Source organism: Pagrus major, chromosome 12 (assembly GCF_040436345.1).
Source record: "Pagrus major chromosome 12, Pma_NU_1.0".
Lineage (NCBI taxonomy): Eukaryota > Metazoa > Chordata > Actinopteri > Spariformes > Sparidae > Pagrus > Pagrus major.
In genome coordinates this window covers 13,830,073-13,850,944 of record NC_133226.1, presented here as the reverse complement: position 1 = coordinate 13,850,944, position 20,872 = coordinate 13,830,073, and positions in this window count along the sequence as shown.

Below are 20,872 nucleotides of genomic sequence, written 5' to 3'. Positions count from 1 at the left end.
TGATCGTTTACTCTGTTTGTAACTTTGAGGTTTTAATGTATTAATACATCATCAAGAACTGGACTGGAGCCCCGGGACAATCAGCTGAGATGACCTGGCTGATGCTACCTCTCTACCTGTCAGTGCTACAGTGTGACCCCAACATATACATTTAAAGGAATGGAAAGGAAAACCTGGAATGAAAATAAAATGGGTTAAAAATGGAGGGAGTGTAACAGTGCTGTAATTGTTTTTCATATCTCCTGCTGAACGCCGCAACTAAATCCATGCTCATTATACGTAAGTAATCAATGATCATGTTTATTGATCTTCAGCCCCAAGGAATGAGGGGTCACTTGGGACAGGCCACATAATTGACTGAAATCAATGCACTCAAACTAATTGGGTTTGAGGGCCGATGGAAGGGTGAGCTTTTCCTCAGGGGTGAGGTCACCCATCTGTAGGGTAATTAAAAAAAGCGATGAGCCATTTACCTGTGACCTTCACCTGAACCTCTCCTGACCCCCGAGGAAATGAGGCTGATTCAACAGATCTGAACACTGAGATATGCATTATATAAAGCAGAACACAGTAAAGTGAATCCATCAGATACGGTATGTAATGTTGGTATGGAGTCATCTGCTCAATACTGAGCGCTGGGCAAAAGCCTGAGGCACATAATGTGGGCTATTTCCATTGTCAAGTTAGGGCATGTTGAGATCGATCAATCTATCAATTGGTTCAAGTCTGAGAGCATTGCAGTGCACAGTGATGCACAAAGAACCTAACCTTGTCAACATTATTATTTCTTATAGGCAGTGTAACAAACAGTCAGCCTCCAAATAAGGCATGCCAGTTGTATGGGAGTGTATCTTAAGTTAATGGTTTCTGTACGTCTGAGGATCATATTAAATGCAGCTATTGCAAAAAAGACAGGTGGCACCATCACTAAATCTAGAAGGCAGGAATATGTCCCATAAGGCTACAATTTTTCATCTAGAAGTGACACATTTAAAAGGATATATTCTCTACGGGATCCACTTAATTTTAACAGTGCCACTTTCAATCATACATTCAATAGGTCTTTTTCATTTTGGGCTGTCATGGTAGGAAAAGCACAGGTGTAATCGAGAACATTAAACTCAGTGGAACACTAAATGGAACTTAACTGAATTTGTTTCACCTGTGATGTGAGTTTGGATTTTATGATTCATTACTTTCACCCCAAACCCCTAATGGAATTTCAGAGTTAGCGTCTTACAATCGATCCCATACAGCTCCTGCCATTTGCCACTGAAGCAAACTGAGCTTTTGTTGTGAAGCCCGCCTCGGTACAAGAATAACCTGCCTAGACTAATCGCTCCTGAAAGGCACTTTTATTGAAAGGTGTTTCCTGGTACTTACTTAGTTTTTATTATTGTTATTCCATTTTGAATTCTTTTTCTTTTTATTACTGTATTCTTCACAGAAAAAAATCACAGTATATTTACGTATTGTATGAATGTGTTATGTGATTAAAATACAGATAGTCTCTTATATGAACCAGGAGCCATAGAGAAAATTTTAAGTTTAGAAAAATACATACAACAACTCCAAAACAAAAAGGTTGAGCAGCTGTCCATGGGCTTAGCTAAGGAGTTATTTTAAAGAATGGTCCCAATAAAAATGTCAAGTCATGGCACGCATGCATGCACACACATGCACACCAGTCAGCCAATCCCAGCGCGGATCCTCAGAATGCAATAATCCAGGTAACACATGCCACTGGGCTGCTCACACTGGCGCAAACAAGAGAAACATACAACAGCACAAATAACAAAAAGGCAAACAACAACAAAACCCAACAACAACAAAGGATAACACTAAGTTATAAGTAGTTACTAAGGAATGAGTAAGGAATTAATCAGGAACGACTTGATAGTTAATGAATCGTTAATTAGTAATTCCTGAATAGCTGCGATTCAAGAACTATATCATAGATAATCATGAGTTACTGGAGAACAGGGCCCTCCCTGTTAGATACCACATTAATACATCATTAGTCAATAAATATCTGTGAATCAACATACAGACCACTTTCTTCATGAGTTGTTCCTGATTAACTATCAACCACCTGCTGATTGGCACAAACTAATGATGACTCATTAAATACTAATTACTCAATCATTAGACACTCTTTTGGTGTACATGGTGAGACAAGTGAGACATCATACTGAGTACTTACCAAGTAAACTCATTAAATACTAATTACTTAATCATTAGTTACTCATTACTTACTGTGAAGTGTTACTAAACGAAGGATGAAAAAAATAATTGTATTGTAACATTTTAAATTTTGCATTTGTTGAACTTATTTAATTAGAGATAAGTTTATTTCCCAGCGAAATGTTCCTGTATGGACTGGAACAAAGACCTCACATTTGATGTATGGTGGTTTGCAATCCAAACAATACTTCAAAAGTATCATCAACAATCAATGTGAGAATTACCACCCTAATTCTCCCTGACCTAGTTTTTCTCCCTTTTGGGAACCACCGCTCCATCAGAAAACAAAGAAAACAAAAAGTATTTTTCTGATAGGCCTCAGCAGTAACGTGAATATGATTTGTCACTCAGCTTATAGCCTCAGATTATGTTTGGTTATTTTTGGCATCGTGAAGTGGAGCACTGACGGAGTGTAAAGCAAGAGACTAACAGACTAACAAGACAGCCGACAACTTATGTGTGTCTGCTCATTATGCCACACATCGTTTGTTTGTGTGTGTGTGTGTGTGTGTGTGTGTGTGTGTGTGTGTGTGTGTGTGTGTGTGTGTGTGATGAAACTGCAAACAGGCTTTTGTTTTAAAAGGTTTACACTTTACACTATCATACATTATACAAATATTACTGTAATTGCACAGTAATTATTATATTAAATTAATTATTAGAAAATCTAAGTAATTTATTGTGTTTCTACAGTGGCCCAGACACAATTTGTAGCACAGGAACCACTGAATGCTGCTGTAGCTGTTATGTCCATGTCCAACCTTTCCAGTTAAAGGCCATCATTTTGACCTGACTCCGCTTCAGTTGACTTTGTAAACCATTTTAAACCACAAACTTTGAATCTTGAATTGTAAAAAAATAAAAGGCAAAAAAAGAGTAATTGATCAGAACTGTTTTGTTTTGTATCCCTCATAACAAACAATATTCATTGCCAGGTCTCGAGCACAATTTCAAAGTCATGAACATGACTCAGTATTTTCCCTATTCACTGTACTGTGTGAAGCCGTTCAATCATCGAGTACTCGCTGGAATTTGTCCCGTACGACTGTTGTGTCGCAGTGCAATAAACAGTAATTGATACAAAGGGGCAGGTTAGGAGGAGGAGGGAGCTGAATTGCTCAGTATTAGAGACTGCAGGCTGTTTTGTTTGTTAGATAACATATGCTAATATCCCTCAAGAGAGTGAGAATGAGTTCAGAAGATTGCAAAAATGTGAGAGAAACAAGATACATAGCGACAAAAGTGTGAGTTAGAAGAATAATGATATAGAATAACTCCCTCCTTTCTTTACACTGTGGCAAAACTGAGGAAAACGATCATGTTGACGTACAGACAAAATATAGACTTTTCCATTAGACGACACAAGGCAGTAATTGGCACAATGCTCGAATCTACTTTGGAGAATTAAACAACCAATTTTGATTTTATTCACATTGTAATTGGTTGTGAAAACAGAGCCCATTCCCATTGAGTGTGCTTTTAATTCTAGTATCAGCAGCAGCTAAAATGTATAAAGATAAACTCAGCTGTATGTGTGAATCAATTTGTTCAACATTGTGTGTTTTCCAGCCTGGTTCCAGACCTCTGAATCTCTGCCCACATCTCTAGCCATTCACAAACATTTACATATGTTGCATCAGACCTAGATTTGCCTGAAGGAACATACAGTCATCCAACACGCAATCCACTCATCTTTGGATTTGCTATTGGTATATTTGATCAATGTATTCTTATTAGTGTGTCGTGCATGAAAAGTCTTGTAAAACCACTTAAGGATAGATATGAAATGACTGCAGTCATTGTGTTTCTTATAGTGAAGTAAGAGCTTGAAGTGTAACTGAATTTGAAGAGAAAAAATTACAACTAGGAAAGAAAAACGCAGAGAAAGAAGCCGGTAGGGGAAATAAGAAAAGAATAGCAGGCATGTGGAAATGAGATTGCGTGTTGTGGGAGCAACATGGCCTCCGGTTAACAAAGGGAGCAGTGGAGGGAAGAGAAGATGGTGGGGGAGGTGGGGTTGGGGGGGACAAGGAGAAGTGAAGGATCAACAGATTCTTCAATGAAACCAAACACCTGAGACCCCCGCTGCATCTGCCTCTACCCTGTGAGCTGGTAGCACAGTGGCAGGATGATGGCAGGATTCATCTTATTGGACTTCAGATGTATCAGTGATGAAGGTGTGTTTTAGTTGTGAGTGAGTGAGTGTGTGTGTGAGATAATTAAACAAGAAGCAAACATTTTTCCACACAGACAGAATCGATAGAAAATACTCCATTGCACATTATTGAGGCCGTTCATATTTGGTATTACCATCCGTCCTGAGTGATCAGATATCACTTCCCTGCTCTAATTGCAAATTTACACCTACATCACTGGTACAAATGGATACAATGGAACGTTTTTTAACACAATTAAAGAAAAATCTAAATGTATGTATCTACACTTTTGCCAAATGAAAAAGCAGGCCAAAATAGTTGAATGTGTTGCAGACAGCGTTTCACAAAGTTCATAAAGTTTCTCCTCATGCAGCAAGTCTCAAAATTGAACGTCTTTTTAGAGAGTCTGGGGACATTTTCCACAGATGAGAAAGAAGTAGCCTTTATCAGTTATTGTTTACTGTGTTCTGTGTCCTCTCTTGAATTTAGTGTAAATAGTGATATCAGTTGAAACTGTGTTCAAACAGCTGTTTGTAGGTAAGACGCCACTAGACACAGAAACAGACAGGCTGGTACGGCAATGCATTGACATATTGACATTTTCTACAAGGAGAGAAGCAACTTAATGTATTGCATTTAATGCTGAATTTACGAAAAGGCTCGGCTGATTTCACAAAGTTTGTTAAGTTCTCCCCACGCAACAACTATTAAAATCAGCGATTTGTTAAGGGAGTCTGGGGATATTACGATCCATATTCACATTTGTTGTTAGGTAGCGACCTCTAGTGGCCCAAGAAAGTATAACGGCAGCAAAGGAGGAAGTCAGATGAAGTAGTATAAAGAGCGACAAAGTCTGAATAGGGAGGAGGTGAGTGTGAATGGTTGGGTAAAGCAAGTAACTTAATTAACGCAGATAACTTAGATATAAATGTGGCTTCATTTACATCAGTAGCATACTTATGTTAACCCAAACCACAATGTTTTCCTGAACCTAACCAAGTAGTTTTAGTGCCTGAAGCACTAGTAGTAAAGGAGTTTTCTTGCATAAACCAAGCCAACCAGCAACAGTATGACAAAAGTCTGGTACGCCACACTGCAATAGTCGTGTTGTTTTGGGAATGTTGACATATGTCGTTTTGAGATTCACTGGCAATCGGCCTATTCAGTCGTTTAGGTTTGTGGATGTGTTGTGGATATAGAAACAAAAAAAACATCATTTCAGTAAAGATTGTATCAATTCATGCTACAGTGCCTTTGCAAATGAACACACTTTTTAGACAGATATAACAGGAACAGTGAGATCCAGTCATGCATCAAGTCACTTGTCAAGGGTGCACACACAGTTAAGCAAGCAGGCAGCTGGGGCATCATTAGAGCAAGCAGGAAGCAGCTCGCAACGCGTGCTACAGATGCTTTCTGATCTCGCCAGCGTGGATCTGGCAGGAGAGCTGAAGTGGGGAAATGCTTGAGAAAAGACTTTTGTCTAGCAAATCAGGAGGAGAGGTCAGGACAAGGGCAGCACCATGGTCAGAGGTTATATATTAATAAATCTCACTTTTTCTCCCCCTGTCTGTTTCTATTTTTGACCCCTGCTTCTTACTGTTAGCACTGCAGAGCCTTTTTCTTTTTTAAAAATCTTCCTTTTATAAGAATATGTCTGTGCCCTAGGACACTAAAGTTGCGTTAGAGAAGCACTTAAGAGACTCTAGTCAGCCCAAGTGCCCCCCTGTTAGCTCTGTTATAACCTTATGAATGAAGATATTATAAATTAGTGGAAATTATACCATGGTCTGGTTGAACTTTTAAATTCTGATTAGCTGGAGAGTGTCTGTTAATTCCTAATAAACCAGTGAAACTCTCTGTTAACATTCTTAATTAAAGCGCTGGCTACATACAAAAGAAAAATCTGATAGGATAGCCAGCTAGTCTTGTTGTTAAACATACTGTCAGATTATATTTACACAATGTTATTCACTTTGGATCTTTATAGCATAACATTAGCTTTCTGGCTAATAGCTGAGACAAAGGGTTTTATGAGCTGAGCGTAGGGGAGAACAGGGTAAGTCGGGCCAGTGGGTAAAATGAAACTACTGTTTTTTGATTGGTCATTCTTCTGAAACCATCATAATTTGATAACTTGTTTTAATTTCCATGGGTACACAGCAACCAGAGGTATATACAGTAACTATTATTTTCAACAAATACGCTTTTATATTGCAGGAAAATACCAAATTTACCAAATGTAAAAAGTCCCCCCCCCCCCCCCCCCCCCCGACTAGAGATATTGCCTATTGAAAAGTCGTATCTGAGGTTCATCCCATTTACTGGAGTAGTGAACAATTTTTTCTTAGCATAATGACCTTATATGATGGTAATTATGGTTCCAGGTATTAGTCAGACCCTCAGGTGTTACCAGGAAAGCTGAGTTTGGCTTGGCTTGTGAAAAACATTATATAACATTATATATATTGAATATATAAATGAAAATGAAACAATAGTCTTAATTTTTTTCTTTGGCAAGTGATCATGATATAAGTAGGATAATGACCTTCCAGGTGTCCATGATCAGGAATTAATGGTCCTCGCTCCCCGTCACCCATTATTTCCTGATCATGGACTCCTCATGGGGCATTATCCCCTACTTATATTCATGATTCGTATTCCTGTGTTGGCTTTTCATTCGACTCACCACTCAACATATTTAAGCCTAATTTTGTTAAAGTAAAGATAGGTGTTTAATTGTGTCTTGTGCCCATGTTTGTGCTCTTTTTAACACTGACCACTAAAGGCCAACGCAACACATCTGTGCTCTGTGATGTGAGTGTGTGAACGTGTGACTCCACATAATCGAAACGTGCCTTATATGTATTCCGCTGATCCCAGGTATTACAGGGGAATCAGACACTGTCACGTATAGCCAACATCAGCAAATCCTGTTCACTGACGCACACACAGGTCAGGGGATAACCCCCCTCCTCCTTTTCTCGCTCTCATAAATCAGATTCAATGTCAACGGTTTTACTACAGTGGAAAAGAATACGGCTGATGACTTCAGATGATTATTCACAGGAGAATATTCAGTCCACCTATTATATCAGTTGACCTTTGAGCTTGTGTCTAATCATACAACTTGTATGGTGTGCATTTATAAAGATTGACTTTCAAAAGAACTGATTCTGATGTTGGCTCATGGTCAGGTGCTTACTTTATTCATTCACCCCCGTTACACTATCGTTCTTTTAAACATTTGTTGGAGCATTACAGTATTAAGTGATAAGGAGAAAGGGCATGCCAATTAGAAGAGGTCGATGTTGTTGTTGTTGGTGCTGGCTGTACTTTCACGACAGGGTTGCGCTTCAGTGGAGAGATTCATCGGCTTGAGCGAGCGATCCCTGAAGGCCTTAAACTGGAGGACTTAAACTTGACTCCACTCATACGGAAGAAACCTCCTGAAATTATGTTGAAAAATAGTCAGGTAATACAGAAATCTTAGTAACAATTTAGATTTCAGCCCACAAATCACAGTCTAACTATCAAGGACATAAGGGGTAACAATAACATATTTCTATACGTGTGGGAAGAAGGTTGTACCTTTATGGCTACAGCTAAAACAGTTACATGAATGTTTTTAAGGTGATGATCAAATGTTACAATACTGTAGTTTTGGGGTCCAATTTTCATGATCCAGTTAATAATGAAAATTGATGTTAAAGAAGAACCAACACCAGGTTTTATAACGTGAGGCGGGCAGGTTCAACAACAAAAAGGAAGCTTTAATTAAAGCTGATGGCCAAAGTCCAATAATCCAAAATCCAAAATGTGATTAACAAAAAGGCAGGCAACAAAAAAGCGTGGCAACAAAGAGAATCCAAAAAACTAAACAGAAAAACAAAAAAACGGATGACAAATCATAAAGCCAATGGGAACAAATCTAGAACACAAGGAGCACACAGGGACAGGGGGAAACATGCAGGAGACGTAGGATGAAAACAAGATGACAACAGCCGAACCAACAAAGAGATAGTGAATGACACAGACTTCAGTGCAAACTAAACTAACAAGGCTGATGTGAGACAGGTGTGTGTATGTGTGTGTGTGGAGGGAATTAGGCTGGGGAGGAACACAGGAACACAGGAGGGAAACAGAACACTGGGAACAAAGGCGAGCAGGACGTAAAAAGTGACAGCACACAAAAAGATATAACTACAAAATAAAACAGGAAATCAACAAACCAAAAACCAAAAACCAAGTCAGTCATATCTTCATATCATAAACAATTAAGGAGCCAAATATATACCTCTATTCAGTAACTTTATTGTGGTTTAACATACAGTAAAAGGACAATCAGTTCAATGAAGGACATGTCACTCTCCTCTAAGTTTGAAAAACATTCATGAGTAAGAGGGACAGTGACACATATAGGTTAAGACTGTAGGTCTCATAAAATTTTTTTTATCTGTACTGAGTAATTTCCCTCCAAAATGCAAATGTGTTACCACCTTATACCCAATAGGTATGCTTTGTGTAACATATTTCTACTGTGATTTGCATGCTGTCATCCAAAAAAATTCTGAGACTCAGCTAGCTAGCTAAAAAGCAGACAGAAGGAATGATGAGAGGGCCTCTATCAGAAGTGCTAGATAATGACGCAGGACCTCCGACTTCACTGTGATCTGAGTGCATCCGTGTTCACTAAAGCAGCCGTCAATTCCCAAACTCTCTCAGTTGATATTGTCTGACTCAGACACTGCCCAGGCATTGTGCCTCTGAGCCTCTGTGAGGTCCAGAGTAGCCGAACAGCCTCGTCAGCTTCTTTCTCTCACGTGTCATGCTGTGATTTCCATAACACTGAAGGTCACTGAAGACATCCGAACAGCTGCAATACTTCTGCCCTTTTAAAGTGCTTTACACTGAACTTATAAGTCACCAGTATTTCATTGATGGCAGAAGAATAAATCATTCTCATCGCTGGAGCCAAAAGACTTTTTCACCTTGTCGTTGGCAAAGACTGACTGACAGAGCCAGGATCTGAGGGGTAGAGCCAGAGCCCAAGATGTATGGTTGAAAAACTCCTTCAACTTTGAGCAAACCATCATTAGTATCATTAGTTGTCCTTTTCTCTCTCTTTTTGTGCACCTTTTCACTTCCCTCTGCTTTTTAACTAATAAAGAAGTTGTTTTAACCAGAACTCTTTATTTACAGAGTCTCTACCCACTGCTGAGACCTCTGTTGCCAGGCCAAGGAGAATGAAACCGTGGTGCACAAAGCATCCAAAGAATACATTTGAAAAACTTAACAGCAACATGTTTTTGCAGGATCAAGGTCCTGATGATTCAGGATAACCCAAAGACCCAAAGCCTGTGGAATCCCATAAATACACACAAGATTGCATTCGGCTCTGTTGTATCTGGGTAGAGGCAGATGTCTCAGCAGCTGATATCTCAAAACCCCAGCAAATAAAATCGAAGCTATCTGCAGTTCCTGTATACACTGTGGATGAGTGAGAGGAGTTTTCTTGTAATTTGGGTGAATACCCCCTGTATAGAATAACACATAATTTAATGGAGACATGTTATGCTCTTTTTCAGGCTCATAATTTGATTTTTGGTTACTACTATAGGTTACTATAGGTTTGCATGCTTTAATACTCAATACTCATACTGTCCAGTGCTGTAGCACTGGACTCCCCCTCTGTTTTACCTCCTGTCTCTTTAAGGCCTCCCTCCTGAATACCCCGTCTACTCTGATTGGTCAGCTTGCACACGTCTGACCCAGCACTGCTAAATCAATTTTTACATGCCAAACTAGCCGCTAGACATAATAATGGAAATCTGTGATGTAGTGTGATGTCAAGAAGACACGGAATTAAAGGCGGGACTACTGATGAGGCGTTTCAGGAGCAGTGTTTTCTGTGGGAGAGAGGAGCTTCTGTTCGAGACCTTTTACATACACAAAAACGTCTATAAAACACAAGGAAAGGAATGAAACAAACAAACAAAAAAAGCTGAATATGTCTTAAATAACATGTAAAATGTTGCTTAAGGACATTGCTGATTACATTTCTTTCGTTTCTTCAAACCTGCATTGGCCACTTGATCAAAGCAGGAACAAGCTCGAACCTCAACAGTGATATATTATCACCTCATAACATCATTGTTTATTCAATATGTCTGTTTTTAGCAGCCTGTAGTGTACACCAAATTCCCATGAGCCCTGTCACTACCCTGTCACATGCCCTACTCAGATCGGGTGGTGACTCAATTATGCAAATATGGACAGTAGAATACATAACAAAAAAACTAACAACCAGAAGGATTTCTGTGAGTCTCACAGACAGTTATTTTCCCACAAGTTTGTGTGCTTAAGTGCACAAGTGTGTGTTTGTCAATTTGCGCGCACAGCTTCCAGATCTTACGACCGCTTATGACTAAAATACTTCAAAGAGGAAAACATCAACCAGCCGTACTTGCAAATATGAGCTTAATAAGGAGGAGAGAGTGATTTAAGGTCTAGATCTATCCTTTTTTTGAACATTACTTCAGTGCAAATACTGCTTCATATTCATGCAACTCCCACAACCAGACGCTCTCACAGACACACAAGCAACTGCATGTCCAAATAGAGAGATGCATCGTCTAATGTGATTAGAGCAATCTTATTAAAAATCCAGCTGAGAAAAAGATAATTGAAAGCTCCACACAGTTGTTTGAAATGTATTTGAATATCAAGGAACACAAAGACAGAAAATCATATTCAGATATTCATATTTCAGGTTTGTATTTCATAGGATAATGATGATGTGGCGCTGCAACAAATAGGGACTCCGTCTGTCAGTCTGTCTGTCAAGTCTGTCTGTCAGCTCGCCCGCTGCCCATCTAAACTCCTGCCTCTTATTAGATTTCACCCATAAATAATTGATGACTTTGCACCTCCCCCATCTCTCTCAATCTCTTTCTTTTTGTCTCACCCTCTCAGTCAGCTTGGGAGAAGGACGCTCAAGGTTGAATGATGTGATTTCGTATGGGCATGTTTGTGTGCGTGTGTGCGGGAGGTGTGTGTAAACGGTGAAACAGAGAGCAGAGATCAAAGGGCAGTGATAGTCTTGGTTTGATTGCAGGAGGAAGAATGGAAATAGAGAGCCGTGCAGTTTCATAGCAAATAAAATACAATCAAGTGAAGTGCATTTACAAAATAACAATACGAGGGCTTGCAGAAATTTTGTCACAGTGAAGGATGCAAGATAGACGGACATTGTTAGACAAATGGTGCATTTTAGAAACCAAATCAAAAATAATTTTGAAATTGGAGGAAAAAATGGCTCAAAAGCGGCAGCTATATGTTGGTTAGCACACGAGTCTTCACGTGGACCAGATATATGCAAGTGTGACGGTTATCTGCTTGCATCATGCAATATGCAGATAGAGGAGCATTAATACAGAATTATGCAAATGCACGTTGTTAGCTTCTGATATGGCTCATGAATTTCAAAACAGAGCGAGTACTTAATTTCCTTCCAGTGATCCCTCTGACAAGTTGAACTGTCAGCGTGATTACAGTGTTTGTGACAGAATGATTTCATTCAATCAAAAATGCACAAGGAAAAAAATACAGGACTACATTGTAATGGTTTAAGTAAGCTATCTAAGTGCTGCTTATTACTTTAAAGCTCCGGTATGTAGGATTTAGTGGCATCTAGTGGTGACATTGCAGATTGCAACCAACTAAATACCCCTTGTCTAACTCTCCCCTCAGGTGGTCATGAAAGTCCCTCTCTAGAGCTAGTTTGTCTGGCCTGTGCTACTGTAGAAACATGGTGGTGTAACATGGCGTTGTCAGTTTCAGGTGTTTATACACTAATGAATACAGAAATATGGATATTATATTACATTTCTGCCAATAGATCACCATGAATTGTCATTGTTTGGGATTTAGGTTTCGTAATTTCCTGTTTTAATTTGTAGATCATATCCTCATGTGTCATGATTTACTTTCCACTTCCTGTCATTGTCTTTTTTTCCCATGTCTTTTATGTTGTATTAGTTAATCAGCTGCTGTGTATTTCAGCCTGTGTTTTTCTCTCACTCTTCGTTGGTTCATCTGCCTTTCCTCTTATGTTCCCCAGTCCTGCGTTGCTCCTCGTGTGTTCTCTGCATTCCTGCTTTTGTTCCCTTTCTGGTTTGTCCTAGTTTTTGTAGTTCTCTTTAGTTTTTCTTGGATTGTCTCCAGCCTTTTGTCGCCTGCCTTTTTATTACCTGCTTTGTTAATAAAGTTCACCTTTTGTCTTGTTTGGGTCCTTCTTTTGATGAACGTTATCATAGATCCAACACACTGGACCTTTGAAGAGGGAGCGCTTTAAGATAACACTCAGAGCTGGGTGTTTCCCCAAACCCAAACAACCACCACCACTCTGGCTACGGCCTAGGGGCCCCAGTCATTAAGAAAATGAGTGACTAGTCATACTTTATGAACAATAAAGCCTTTAATTGAGAAACAATTTTAAATCAAAACAATTTACAGTGTAAATGGACTTTATAGTATTTGTCACATTCACCCATTGACACAAATTCTGGCTGCCATGCAAGATAATCAGGAGCAATTTGCTCAAGGTTACTTCGAGGGAGCTGTGGAATCGAACCAGCAACCTTGAGATTGCTGGACAAGCTGCTCTACCTCCTAAGCTGCAGCCGAAAATTGTGAGAAAAAGAAATATTAGAATAAGAGAATAACACATATCCTAAGCTTATTCTAATGTAAAAACAATACAAAACTTGAACATGTTCAAGAATATTAACAAAACAAATAATGTATATCAAAGCAGCGACAAAGGGACTTTAATTTTTTGTTGATTCTGGCACCCCCCGTGGACAAAAGAGGCAAGAGCGCCACCACCTCATGTATTAAATATCTTAAAATGGCTAGTGTGTGCATTGTGTTTGATTACTATTTCTCTTTTTTAAACACGGCTGTTTGCAGAACGCATAGAGATGTCGAAATGTATCTTTTTATAGCTATTAAGTTATAAAGCTATCAACATTCCTTCGTAATGTCTTTATAATAACAAATCAACAGCAAGATATAGCTCAGTAGAAAGGCCATCATAAAATATTACATTATAGAAGTATCTGTTGACTCAGACAGTCAGAATTTATCAATATATCCTCAGCACTGCACCACAAAAATAGGTTTAATTCTGGGAGTCTAACCCGGAGACAGGCATTAAGATTAACTATATGGAAATAATTACGCTGTACGTGCTGTTCTTAAAGAAAACAGTTTGAGACTAAACTTTCTATTCCTGTCCTTAGAAATGGCAGTTGGCAAAACAGTCTCACCAGAGCTTTCAATTATATTGCAGTGTGTTCCTTGGTAGACGTTTGAGACCATATTATTCAACGCGGCTTTTACATTTCTGCACGTTCCCATCGGGGATCTGCTCAAAAATAGAGATGTAGCTGAGTCAAATTGGGACAGATAGAAATTAGAAAAAAAAAATTTCCTCTGAATAGTGATGTGTGCAGACAATAAACCCTCTGGAGTGAGATAAATTAGGGAATATCATCAAGCTGTTTCTTCAATTTGGCAGGCAATACACTAACAATGATCCCTGACACCATCTGCTGTCTTCCTCTCTTTGTTTTTATGCTCTCCCGCTCTTCCTCTCTGTTTTCACCCTCGGCACATCACCTCTTTCTTCTTTCATTACATCCATTCTCCTTTTCACAGTTCAGTATGACAGTCACATGTTGACTGGGTCAAGGTCTTTGCCTGCTGAGTGAATGCTGGAAGAATAAAGACGACTAGGATTCAGCTGACACAGTTTGTTCCTGAGAGAGGAAGAGGAAGAAAGGAAAATGTTTTTATTTTTTCATACCCACATGGAGCTTTCTCATGCATATCGCTAAACATTTCATATCCAAAGTAATTTGATTTGTACTTAATTATGTCTGTTTGGGACCTGTGGGGTTCCTTAGTGCAAAATGTTATAAATATTTCCGTGTAGAGTGGAAAGTGAGCTATCAGAAGTAGTGGATAAGAATTAATGAAATATTTAAGGGATTATTCCCCTGGAATGATTTAAAAATATATATATCTATCTGCTTCTTTTGGCCATACCAAGTTATCTTCCTCACAGCTGAGGCTGAAGTATCATGTCCATGAGGTCGACTTGATAGTACCTGCATGGTGTTTTGGTCTCATGGTCTCTCTAAGTCCCTTTGATTTTAACTTCCCCTTCGCCCTCTCTTATGGCCATACAACTGGAATTCATTCAATCGCGGTGATAAATATGAGTCAAAGTATGTCATCTTGTGTCTTTGAAGCTGATTTGTTTCCTGCATTAAAACCAGCTGTGACAGGATTAGAAGTAAAGAGTGCTCTGACGGTGAAGCACTGCACTCCAGTCATAAAGGTAGCTGTAGATCTAAAGACAAGTTGTCATGTCTCTCTCAGGACAAGAATTGTCACTCTCCTTATTAACCCTGCCCCAGTTTCTAGAAGTATTAATTAGCTCGACTGACACTATGGTATGACATTATGGTTTTATGGTAAAAGGTAGAATCCATAATAATTGCTACACTTCAAGACACAGAATTGGCAACATTTAAGTCCTTCAAATCTCATTAAATTTCTGATTTAATCAGTCATGTCTGGAGTGAATATTTAAAAGGAAATGGGATATTTTCAGGCGTGATTCAATGAATCAGGTATGCTGCTTTCTCTGTCATTTGTGAAAGTAAATGAAGAGTCTTTGTGTTTTTGACTATTGGTTGGACAAAAGAAGCAATTTGAAGACATCACTGGGCTCAGGGAAATTGTGATGAGCATTTGTCACAATTGACTGATCAAGAAAAATATCGGCAGATTAATTGATAATGAATCTTAAATTGCAGCCCTATTTGCAGTCAGACGATTAAAGTCATTGCAATCTCGAACCTGCCTTTCTGCCCTTTCTCGCCATTCTTACAGGACGTACCTCACCTTAGATAAGTAATAACACCATTTAATGGGACCTGTGAGTCCCATTTGTTTCACTTGATTTTCAGTGTTTCCTGCATACCTTTCCCTCTGGATCGCTGTCCATGGTGCTGATCACCCCTGTCTCTGAGTTAGAATACACTACATGTCAGAATTCAGGGTAAAAAAATTATCTTTCTAGCCTCAGATGATCAAGTGAGGGATTTAAGCCACAGTGAATTAGATGCAACATGTTATTGTGAATTTGATCCAGATTATTCTTTTCATCCTTAAATGTTTTGACTGATTCGATAATCTTCCCTCACTCAAATCATGAGAGCGTCATCAGACGAGGACAGGGACGGGGCCTCTGGGTCTATTCAGACAGACAGATAAACCATCTGTTTTATATTTTTTTCCTCTCACTGATCATCACGATCAATTCGAAGCTCAGTAGTGTCTGTCTGAGAATTATCATCTTACTCAAACAGCCCTTACTTTGAGCCATACCACCATTGCTGCATGTGACCACACAATAATTTACAACAAAGTACTACTATGGCAGGAGAAATGCTGATATTATGAATGCTCTGCAGTGCTTACAATTTATCTCACAAGTCTCATTCTATTCAGTATAACTTCTGTATGCCATACATGCTACCAAAACACTGCTGCAATAAATGTAGCTCCTTCTGCAGCTACTGCTTGAAGTGCCCACAGTTCTAATGTGATTTAACTGTAAGTGGCTTACATTCAAATCAAGCACACAAATTTGCATTGTATTGTCATCACAGTTATCTGCAGTCCTCTAGTGGTTGGAAACTGGCAGCACATGATGAATGTGGAATGCAACAAAGCATTTATTATATATTAAAATACAAATTTGAAGGGAAACGGTTGCGGCATAATAATTCTATTAAAATATATTATGATAACTATATGATAAGAGGTGAGTATATGAGTTGAATGCCAGCAGATTGAATCCCTGCAACGCCATGAAGCTCAGACAGGGGAGTGAAATACAAGAACTCTCCCATCCTTCAACAACTCCCCCTGAACATAATCCCCAACTGCTCCAGTGAACTGATACAGCGGGCAAAAGTAGCAGCGAAACAAGCCCGGGCAGCGTTGGTGCATGTATGTAACCCTGTGTGACCTGTAGCTACCTCCACTCACAGTAAATACAACAACATCATTCTTATTGAATTTGCATTAATAATAAAGCACAGACGCTGGTGATTGGATGAAGATGATGGCCAAAGATCTGGATGTGACGAGGTAGACTCTGGGCACTTGATATGATGAACTGGAGGTGAATGAAGTGGAGGAGGGCTGCAACGATTTTGCACTGAAATGACAGCTGACAACAGCAGAGAGGAAAGTTTGCCAGCGACGACATGATTGGTTGGTTGTATATCTGTTTGGTTTAACTCAACGAGTTAACAACAATAGTTAGCTGCATAATAAGTGGGAGAGAGAGTAAGATAGAGAGGACTGTGAATGAATGAACTTCTGGACAATGCACTAGAATGCAGCAGAAAATAGTAATATAACACATGGACATACAGTGAAGATCAAAGCCGCACAGCGTCCAATAAATATCAGTTTTCATTGAGGAGTCACTGTTTACTCCTCATGATTCAACACCTTACAGACAAAGAAGAGTGTTGCTCTGAGAGCTGTACCTGGTGCAGATGAGTCACCTTCAGCTGGCTCGACTGACAGACTCATTAAAGAATTGGACGCACTCACACACACACACACACACACACACACACACACACACACACACACACACACACACACACACACACACCTGTAGTCCTTATTACTAAGCTGGCCTCTTGACTTTCCTGCCAAAGCACAAAGGAGATGACACAGTAATGGATAGCAGCCAACCAGCAGCAGATTGTTGGGTTATTAAATGTTTTCGTTTGCAGTTGTGCTTTTTATTGACTCTTATCATTCAGTGATAATGGACGTAAGAAGACACTGGTTATATTTTACTTCAAACAATTTCATTTACTCTCAGTTAATCTTATTTTGTGGCAAAGAAATACAACAAGGATGATAAGACAACGTATATTTATGAATGACAAGACATTCCATGATATAATACCTCATTAATTTTGTTATGGGAACAAAAGTTTTGAGACCTTCATACTTCTTTTTCATCATGTTTGCTAGTAGTTTTGCTCTCCTCTCCTTTAGTCTTCTGTCATTTCTTCGCTACTCTCCTCCTCCCTTTGGTCTCGCTAGTAATATAGACAACGTGGTGGCCACCCACAACCTTCAACAGTCTGGGCCATCTGCATTCTTGGGAAGCTGTCATTCCTGGAGTCAAGCTAGATGCAGAGACTGGCAGGTTCATGCCACAATGAACAACAAGCCACACAAAAGATAAAATGATGAGAATATGTGGATATTTCTAAGTGCTGTATCGTAGGCAACTGGACGTGTTTCAGTTTCTTGAAGACGTTTCACCTCTCATCCAAGAGGCTTCTTCAGCTCTAACTAACTAGCGGGGAGTTGCAGGCTCTTAAACTCTGTGTGGGAGTGTCCTTACAGAGTCATTAAGGACGAGGAAGGAGAGGTGAAACGTCTTCAAGAAACTGAAATACGTCCAGTTGCCTACGATACAACACTTAGAATTACCATGACTTGGATGACTGAGAACCTTCATCAACAATATATGGATATACGTATATGGAATCACACCCAGTTAGGTAAATCAGAAAGCATCAGCGATCGATAAGTTGTTTATAATATGATTATTGCCCTCGTAAAGGCCACACCGGTCAGCAAATGCCAATTAAAAAACTTGTGTCTTCATCATGTGCTGTCCAAATGTGTTTTTATAGATGGTTCTGAAGTAAAAACTTCCCCACTCCAGTGTCCACGGTATGAAGAACACTAATTGAGAGTCCTGGCTCTCCTCCTCCTGGTCCACAGGGAGACACGAGCTGCCAGAAATCAAAGCTGGCACAGCTCCTGCAAGCTGGAGTGTTCTCAGGTCTTCTTGTATTTTTCCAAAATAACTCACTCAGCGAACATCTGAGCTCCTGTGTCCCTGTCTGTACAGAAACACTGTGCTCACACAATGATCCTCACTCACCGTCTGTTAATGTTATTCTGAGATGACACCAAACCACAAACCCACAGCTACACTTAGTTATTTTTACCCCCTGTGTACTTTTTTTAAGTACTTGTTTGTCTGACTAATAATACTGCTGATTAACAGACTTTTAATTTATAAAGGAGTCATTGCAACCACTGACAGATTCAATTTACTCATACACAGCTTTAATTGACCTAATTAATGGATTAATGACATGTTCAATCCCAGAATCCATGAGGTGGATTAGTTTTATTAGATTTATTTATTGATTTTTTTGAGAACAATGTCATTAGTTATACAGTTATACATTTATTTAAAATATGTGGCTGTTATGCATTACAGGTTTTTGCTGTGATTGGTCTCTGTTGGGCCCAATAGAGGCAGGGGACTGCTCTTTAATCTGAAATTCAATTGTCTTTGGCGCCCCCAACAGTCTGAAATGTGTGATGTCACATTTTAAGTCCACTATCTAGTATATTGCATATTTTATTGAGTTTATATACTCTCTTTAACACTTGTTAGCTGTAAGTTGTGCCCTCAATTTGGCAAGGTTGTACAAGAAAGTCTAAATGTTGAGTGGCACTTTCAAATTAAGACTAATTAATGCCTCCAAGGTTAGAGATGATGTCACTGCTTTGCTTCATCGACAAGGGATTTTGAACATGTGGGCCTTTTTAACAAGAATAAAATAAAAACATTATATCAAATATGGTTGAGTCCACTTTTATCAGGTCTATAATGTAATATAACTTTTTTGTTGGCATTGTCATCCTTGGGATTGCACAGAAAATTTGATCGTGTCCTGATTATACCATTTTTTCGGTTATTGCATTACTGCAGACGATGGGTGGAATCCCTGATAACATTTTAAAATGATTTTAGAATTTCTCTCTTTATATGCTCCAAGCAGCTAATCAATCACTGTCAGGCTGGAAGTATTTCAAAACTCTTGTTGAAGAATAGATAATAAATGTCACTTGTAAATCAACCAAACCTCAAACATTTCATACCAAACTTAATGTAATTTTTTTCTAATTTTGGATACAGGATAGCAAGGGGTCCACCGAGTGTTTCATCAAGTCAAGGTCCTCACATGTAAGCAAAGGATGTATCTGTGTATACCAGGATGAATGTGTGTGTGTGTGTGTGCGCGTGTGCGCGCGTGCTGCTTTAATTTCACCATGATGACAAACAGGACATCAATAATTCAGCTCTCTTGTTGAGGCCACATCAATACAAAGTGACAAAACCTGATGACAACACAATCTGAAACGCTGTGGTCTTGACCTTTCACTGCCTTCGTTTCATTTCACGATCGTTGTTGCTTTTTTGCAGCATTTCTGTTTTATTGGACAGTATACAATGATAACTGACAGCTGGTGTCGCTTTGAAAGGAGAGCAGATGCGATGACACAAAGAAAGAGGGAGACACAGAGACAAGGTTATACACACAGAATGCAAACAAAGAGCTTTTTATAAAAAAAGGTAAAATGTTGGGGAGATTTGTCCTTGGCAGAAGGGGGGGGAAAAAAATCTCTATTGCTTGCTGCATCCTACCCATGATCTTTCAGTCTCTGTGGACAACATGAGGACATTGAATATAGTGTTCAGTTAAATAGCAGCTGTGCCTTTCATTCTTTGGAAAGTCACAAAACCCTTTTCTCTACATTTATTTAACAGCTAACAGTCATGATTACGGTACATTTATTCTAACCATTTTTCTAAATTAAACAACTCATTAGTATTTAAAGGTGCAATATGCAAGCATTTATGTTAAAAACATTTAAGAATTAACTAAAATTATCAACAGATTGCAAATAAATAGGAGTTCTGATGTTATTTCAAATACGTTGATGTATTGTGTTGCAGAGATATCTGCAGAAGTTAGCATGCTAACCAGCTCCCGCCTACTCTTTTTTATAATACCACTCCCAGTTCCCAGTTCTAACCACTAGCTGCACTGCTAACTGAGCGAATGACATGATTAGCAGCAGTAAGTACCTTACTTGGAGTTCAAGAGGTGGCCAATTCTAATTTTTTTTCTATTGCACCTGTAAAGTAGTTAGCTAAACCTCAACTAGGTACAATGTTAATCTTAAGGTTCCAGAGCCTCGTTAGTAAATCAATGTGAGAGCAATCGTCATTGATCATCCACCAGAGAACTGACAGCAGGATCACACTGAGGGTACCAGTCACATTCTCATAAAGACTCATGTAGATACTAATTCAGTTGCTCTTGTGGTAACATCAGGATAGATGATCTTGTAAACTTACTGTAGCATGACACATTGAACTGCACACAGCGGATGAGTTTATGATTTACGATCAAGCAGTAACAGCCCAGGGTAACTCATTCAAGTGGGTTTAGGTGCCACACTAAATTACAACATTAAAGATAAAT